At 47.9% G+C, this 7,868-nt stretch overlaps 1 pseudogene; it reads left to right on the forward strand.

The window, feature by feature from the left end:
* Positions 1-4,720: 4,720 nt before the first annotated feature.
* LOC140247907 (T cell receptor gamma variable 9-like) lies at positions 4,721-5,318 on the forward strand (annotated as a pseudogene).
* Positions 5,319-7,868: the final 2,550 nt, after the last annotated feature.

Raw genomic sequence — 7,868 nt, forward strand, 5'->3', positions numbered from 1 at the left:
TTTACTATTGTGCATATTGGTATACTCAAGGTACACAGCTTTAGATGGGCAAAGATAAGCTGTACAAAAGGCATTTGGCACTCTGAACCTCAAGCTGTGAACTCCAACCACATGCAGATACTACTTTATCTCTTATCCCCTCTTTCTCTGGTGATTTACTGCAGCAGGGATAGGAAAAGCAAAAGATTTACTTAACCAATGTGAAATGGAATATGTTAACTAATACTCTGAATATGTTTTGTGTACTTACAGGTACTTGTAACATGCAGAAAGTGCAGGTTCTTAGTCACAGAAGGTTAAAACTCGGCAGCTCTGCTGTTACGGTGAAGAACTGACTGCTCTCAGAGCATTCACCTGACAGTGAGCACAGACTGTCTGTGTCTGCAAACAACCAGTAGTTTTAAATTTCCCTTCTTTATTAAAATCCATGGAGCGAGCAGAGAAAATCTCTCGTCTCCCTTGAGTCCCTCACTTGAATGGAGACACACATGAAACAATGATAGAAATCTACATGATCTTCTTGATCCTCCTTCATTCTTTTACTCCCGCCTTCCATTACATTTCAGCTACTAACAGCTCCTACTTCAGCCCTGAAAGACCCATTTGATTGTCTCAGTTTCTCACCTGATGCAACCAGACAGAATTTAACTCTTCTTCCATGGCCTGGTCTACAAACGTGCCCTTTGAGCAAAGTGCATTGAGTTCTAAAACTCAGGGACTACACTCAAAGCCTCTTTTCACCAGGCAAGGAAAGCTGCTGTTTGTCTGACAGTTAGCTCCAAAAGCTGAGTACTGAATTTGCATACAACCCCCATGCACAACATCCTGTGAGGTACTGCACTAGAGAGTCTGGAACTTCAGCCACATAGAGATTTCCATAGTGGTGGTTTTGCAAGGCTCTGAACACTGCTTGTGCTGACTTGCCTTTTTGCCTTTCAGTGCCTTGCATTGAGCAATGGTTCTTGGCTTTTCTCTGAAAAGCAGACAGCACCACGCATTCAAAACATCAGGAAAAAAAAAAACTATGTCTGGAGAATTCTCCTCCCACTCGGTGCTGTCCCCATCTGGGCCCCACTCACACATCTCTGAGTCTCAGCAGCAGCTGAGCAGGAGCAGCAAACATGCTGCTGCTGGCAGCTCTGATGGTCGCAACTGCATGGTCTTGTAAGTCCTTCAGCTTCTTTTTCCTCAGGGCAACCATGATTGTGCCCTAACAGATGGCTTCCCAACTGGAAGGTCTCAATGAGTAACATAATTATCCTCTTTTTCTCCTTTCTCTCTCTCTCTATTATTTTTCTATTTTTAAATTTTCCCTTTCATAATTCTAGATGGATTTTGCACAGGAAACTCCCCTACAGAGCCCTGTATCCATCACCAAGTCACAAGGAAATGCAGATCTGAAGTGTCATTTTAAAGACTTCTCTGGAAATTTTGATAACACCTTCATACACTGGTATCAGCAAAAGGAGAATAAAGCTCCTGTGAGGATGATGTACTTTTCAGCAGGGAAAACAGTACCAGATGAGGGCTTTCAAAGGCACAGATATACGATTCAATCAAATTCTGGACAGAAAATTTGTACTCTTACAATCAGAAAGGTCATTCCGGATGATGCTGCTACTTACTATTGTGCCTACTGGGACCCTCACTGTGGCAGAAGCCAAACAATCACCACAACAAATACTTCCTCAGCAGCTCCCAGATCATTTGGAACAAACAGATCAACTCCAGTGGTGTGGATGAGCTGCTCAGTTAGAAATACTTCAATCTCAATCTCTCAGAGGATTTTGGATATCTTCTTCTCTCAAATGAAGGATTATGAAGCTATCTGTACAGTCCGTGTTGACCATTTTCTTCAGTGACAAGTCAGACCTAACCTGGACAGCTGTATGATTGGACAGGAATCTGCACAGTTCATGTGTCGTCTTTTAACAGACAGCACAAAGTATGATTTTTAATTATTTCTGCTGGGAGACTTGCTGTGTTAGAAATCTTCAAAACAAAACTTAGACAGTGGTAGTTTAGATATTATTTGTGTGAGATTCCACACAATGATATTTCCTTTTTTTTTTTTTTTTTTTTACTGTGCAATCTGTAGTTGGAACGCTGTTGTCAGTATAATGTGTGTAGCATTGCCTGCAGTATCTTGCTGAGAAAATACTGAGAATTCCAAGGTGAGTAATTCCAAGGTGAGTGCTTTGAAACACTGGAAGGCCACTGAGAGGTCTCACTGTGAGATCTCCCCAGAGCATCTCTACTCCAAGACATAAAAGCTTTGTTCCCTCAACGTTTCTCCGTACGAGAGGTGCTCCAGCCCTCTGATCATCATAGTTTCCCTCCTCTACACCCGTTCCAAGAGGTCCATGTCTTTCTTGTGCTGGAGGCCCCAGGTCTGGATGCAGTACTCAGGGAGGGCCCCAGGCCTGGACTCACTGAGGACTCCTGCAGGGGCCTCACAATAGCCAAGTAGAGGGGGACAGTCACTTCCATCTCCCTGCTGGCCACTCCTCTATAAATGCAACGCATGACACAGTTGGCCTTCCAGGCTGTAAGCGCACACTGCTGCCTCATGTCCAGCTTCTCTTCCACCAGAACCTCCAAGTCCTTCTCTGCAGGGCTGCTCTCATGGTGTTCTTCCCCCAGTTTGTGTAAACACCTGGGATTGCCCTGACCCAACTGCAACCTTGCACTTGGCCTACTGAATCTCATCATCTTTGCATGGGCCCACATCTCCAACCTCTCCAGGTCCCTCTGGTTGGCTTCCCTCTTCCAACGTGCACCGCTCTGCTTGGGTGTCATCTGCAAACTTGCTGAAGGTGCACTCGATGCATCATCTGTGTCAGTGATGGAAGATGTGGAAGAGCTCTGACCCAAGACTGACCCCCAAGAGACACAAGCTTGTGACCAGAATCCACCCCACACAGAACCATTAATCACAACCCTTTGGCTGTATGCAGCCAACCAGTTCTTAATTCACCAAAATAGTCCATCCTTCAAATCCATACCTCTCCAACTAAGAGAGACCGTGCCAAAGCCTTGCAGAGTCCAGATAGATGACATCCATCGCCCTCCCCCATCCACTGATGCCATCACTCCATCATAGAAGGTCACCGGATTGGTCAGGCAAGATTTGCCCTTGGTGAAGCCATGCTGGCTGTCTCGGATACATCTTTGTCTCATATGAGCCTTAACATAGCTTCTTGGAGGATTTGCTCCTTGATTTTCCCAGGCACAGAGATGAGGCTCACTGGCCTGCAGTCCCCTGGCTCATCCTTCTTAAAAATGGGAATTCAGGGTCCTGGCAGACATGGGAAGCCTGACAGGACAGAGAAGATTAGGCAAAGCACTATTGAGCACCGCAGCTTTTTCCATGTCTGAGGAAGCCGGTTCTTCGTCCTCACTAATCAGAGGGCCAACACTCTCCTTGATCTCTCTCCTCCTGCCTATGTACCTGTAGAATCCCCTTGTGTTCTTCCTGACATGCCTCGCCAACTTCATCTCCTTCTGTGTCTTGGCTTTCCTAATCAATCTCTACAAAAGCTTTGGGATTGCCTGATAAATGCCAGCCTGGTGAACAATCCTTAGGCCTGTGTGCAGCATTAGGGGATGGAAGCATGCTCTGTTTTAATGAGAAAATACTAAAGCATCATGAAACACATTGAAAGATATTCTACATATGCTTTCTGACGGGTGATGAGAGCAGTAAGAACACGGAATTGAGTGTATTGCTCCTGCTGTCCTGCAGGTGTCCTGCACGTTTATACTATACTATAGTATGCCTGCAAATGGTTCTTGAACCTAGTGGCAGGTAGAAGAGCGTCATTGGGAGTCACAGCAAGAAGTGACTTCTACTCCTCGGATCGTCTTTGGGACCTCTCGAATGTGAGACTGAGGCTGTCCGTGCAGGGAAGCCCTAGGAGAGGAGCACCATGTGGCTGCTGACAGCTCTCATCCTGGCAGTTGCTTTCTCCTGTACGTGCCCTGCTCACTCTGCTGCCTGCATGAACAGCAGGAACCTCTGCTGTTCCAGTTTGGTCTTCCCTGTTTCTCTCTTGCTTTCCCTTAGGTGGCTCTGCACAAGCCCTCCAGCAGAGTCCAGTGTCCATCAGCAAGCCTGAAAGCAAAACGGTGCTCATCACCTGCCGCATTTCCATCTCCAACTTTGACCAAGTCTTCATTCACTGGTACCGCAGGAGGCCTGGGGGAGCTCCCAGGCGCATTGCCTACATGGCAACCAGGCTGTTCACTTGAGAAGGAGTCCGATGAGGGGAAATTCAGCATGGAGAAGGACCTCGCCAAATCTGAGTGTACCCTGACAGTGGGCAGAGTCACTGCACAAGACGCTGCGACCTACTACTGTGCCAGATGGGATGCACAGCAGCAGAGAGCGGTAGGGAACCCACACAAAGACATGCTCTGCTTCACAAAACAGACCCTGCAATGTCAGAACACTTGTGGACATGGCCTCACATCCCCTCTGCACCTTTATTCTAGGCAAAGGCTATGTGGTCTCTAAAATGTTTCCCTTTCCTGTACGGTTTGCCCCAGGCTACAAGGTCCCTCTGTGGTGCTGCTTTCTCACAGCAACACCTGCTGCTGTGCAGGGCCCCTCTCTGGGTGGCCCCTAGTGACTCACATCCTTCCCTCAGGCACAGCCCTGTCCCTGCCACACAGCTGGGGGCTTTCTCTGGGGCAGAGGCAAGCAGGCACCCTGAGAAGAATGCTGCTGCTGACAGTTCTGGCCCTGGCAGAAGCCTGCTTGCATCCATTCCCCTCCCTGTGGAGAGATGCACTGGGAACAGCAGCGGCAGGAGGCTGTCCGCATACAGCTGTGGGCAGCAGGCTGGCAGTGCTTGCTGTCTTTTCTCTCCTTCTGATGGATGGACATGCACCAAGTGCTACTGCAACAGCATCCACCATCTGTTACCAAAAAGAGATCCAAAACTGTGAGAATGGAGTGCAAAGTCGAGGGCATAGATGACTTCCAGGCTGCCTACATCCACTGGTACCGACAAATGCCTGCTGGAGCTCCTGAAAGGCTTCTCTGTGTGACAGGAGTATCACAAGTTTACTATGATTCGGATTCCTATAAGAACAAATATTTTTCTTATAAAAGTGAGAATAAAATCTGCACTCTCTCATTTATTAATATACGTGTTGATGATGAAGGTACCTACTACTGTGCCTACTGGGAGTCTCACAGAGGAACAGACTGCAGGCAGACCTTACAGAAAGCCGCGGCTGCAGCTTCAGCGGCACACTTTCATTCAAGGGCCAAGAACCACAGCTGCCTTGATACCTGTATCCCTTTGCCATAATACATCCCACAAGCTTACACAGGGAAGGAAATCTAAGAAGAAAGCCAAGGCACTTACGTGGCAATCACGTGACAACACACTGTACTGAGGGCTGATGAAAACTGCTTCTTGGACAGATCCAGTGGTCTGAGGAAAGTGGCCTTGGGAAGGGCAGAACTGATAACCCCCACTTTCAGTGTGTGTGCTTAGCAAGATTTCTGTGTAAGTTTTCATGCAAGATAGCAGATAGATAGAAAGATAGATGGAAAGAAAGATAGATGGAAAGAAAGATAGAACGATAGAAAGAAGGAAGGAAGGAAGGAAGGAAGGAAGGAAGGAAGGGAAGGAAGGGAAGGGAAGGGAAGGGAAGGGAAGGGAAGGGAAGGGAAGGGAAGGGAAGGGAAGGGAAGGGAAGAGGGAAGGGAAGGAAGGGAAGGGAAGGGAAGGGAAGGGAAGGGAAGGAAGGGAAGGGAAGGGAAGGAAGGAAGGGAAGGGGGGAGGGAGGGAAGGGGAGGGGAAGGGAGGGGAAGGAAGGGAAGGGAGGGGAAGGGAAGGGAAGGAAGGGAAGGGAAGGGAAGGGAAGGGAAGGGAAGGGAAGGGAAGGGAAGGGAAGGGAGGGAAGGGAGGGAAGGGGAAGGGAAGGGAAGGGAAGGGAAGGGAAGGGAAGGAAGGGAAGGGAAGGGAAGGGAAGGGAAGGGAAGGGGAGGGGAGGGGAGGGGAGGGGAGGGGAGGGGAGGGGAGGGGAGGGGAGGGGTGGGAGGGGAGGGAGGGGAGGGAGGGGAGGGAGGGGAGGGGAGGGGAGGGGAGGGGAGGGGAGGGGAGGGGAGGGGAGGGGAGGGAGGGAGGGAGGGAGGGAGGGAGGGAGGGAGGGAGGGAGGGAGGGAGGGAGGGAGGGAGGGAGGAGGGAGGAGGAAGGAAGGGAGGAGGGAGGAAGGAAGGAAGGAAGGAAGGAAGGAAGGAAGGAAGGAAGGAAGGAAGGAAGGAAGGAAGGAAGGAAGGAAGGAAGGAAGAAGGAAGGAAGGAAGGAGGAAGGAAGGAAGGAAGGAAGGAAGGAAGGAAGGAAGGAAGGAAGGAAGGAAGGAAGGAAGGAAGGAAGGAAGGAAGAAGGAAGGAAGGGAAGGAAGGAAGGAAGGAAGGAAGAAGAATGGAAGAAAGGAAGAAGGAAGAAAGGAAGAAAGGAAGAAAGGAAGAAAGGAAGAAAGGAAGGAAGAGAAAGGAAGAAGGAAGGAAGGAAGGAAAGGAAGAAGAAGGAAGAAGAAGAAGGAAGAAGAAAGAAAGAAAGAAAGAAAGAAGAAAGAAGAAGAAAAGAAAGAAGAAGAAAGAAAGAAAGAAAGAAAGAAAGAAAGAAAGAAAGAAAGAAAGAAAGAAAGAAAGAAAGAAAGAAAGAAAGAAAGAAAGAAAGAAAGAAGAAAGAAAAGAAAGAAAGAATGAAAGAAAGAAGAAAGAAAGAAACGAAAGAAAGAAAGAAAGAGAAAGAAAGAAAGAAAGAAAGAAAGAAAAAGAAAGAAAGAAAAAAAAAAAGAGGTTAGGTCCCCTCTATAGTGTTCCTGATTCCATTTTGTTTGCCAGAGAGCTTACCACACACAAATATGCACTCCACTGTAATGAACTGAAGACCTTCCATTAGATGAGCCATGAGTCATTTCCTCCTCCCAGTCATTGGGGCTTTCTCCGTCTTGATGGCTTTATAACACTCGTGCCACGACTTCAGTTCGACATTTCACTCATGCAGACAACATGCTGCTGCTTCCCTTACTCGTTGCGACTTCATTTTGGTCCCGTAAGTGCTGCTTCCTTTCTCCTCTCCATCCTGTGCATGGAGAACACAGACCCTGCTCCAGAGCTCAGTGCTTCCTCGCCTACATGCAGTTTTCTCCCCTGCTCCCTTGCAGGTGGAGATGCACAGGCTGCACCGGTGCAAAGCCCGGCAGAGCGCACACTGGTGGAGGGCAGCTCAGTCTCCATGACATGCCAGCTGAGTAGTGACAAACATTGTGCACTGGTACAGGCAGCCTTCCCGGGGGAGCCACCCCAAGAGGATACTGTACATGTCTGGGAAACTCACCAATCTTTGATGACAGCATCGACAGAATAAAGTTTCAAGCTCAGAAAAATCCTTCAACTATGTTCTGACAATAAAGACAGCAACCCGGAGGGATACCGGTACTTACTATTGTGCATATTGGTATACTCAAGGTTACACAGCTTTAGATGGGCAAAGATAAGCTGTACAAAAAGGCATTTGGCACTCTGAACCTCAAGCTGTGAACTCCAACCACATGCAGATACTACTTTATCTCTTTATCCCCTCTTTCTCTGGTGATTTACTGCAGCAGGATAGGAAAAGCAAAAGATTAACTTAACCAATGTGAAATGGAATATGTTAACTAATACTCTGAATATGTTTTGTGTACTTACAGGTACTTGTAACATGCAGAAAGTGCAGGTTCTTAGTCACAGAAGGTTAAAACTCGGCAGCTCTGCTGTTACGGTGAAGAACTGACTGCTCTCAGAGCATTCACCTGACAGTGAGCACAGACTGTCTGTGTCTGCAAACAACCAGTAGTTGTA

Source organism: Excalfactoria chinensis, chromosome 2, assembly GCF_039878825.1.
Source record: "Excalfactoria chinensis isolate bCotChi1 chromosome 2, bCotChi1.hap2, whole genome shotgun sequence".
Classification (NCBI taxonomy): domain Eukaryota; kingdom Metazoa; phylum Chordata; class Aves; order Galliformes; family Phasianidae; genus Excalfactoria; species Excalfactoria chinensis.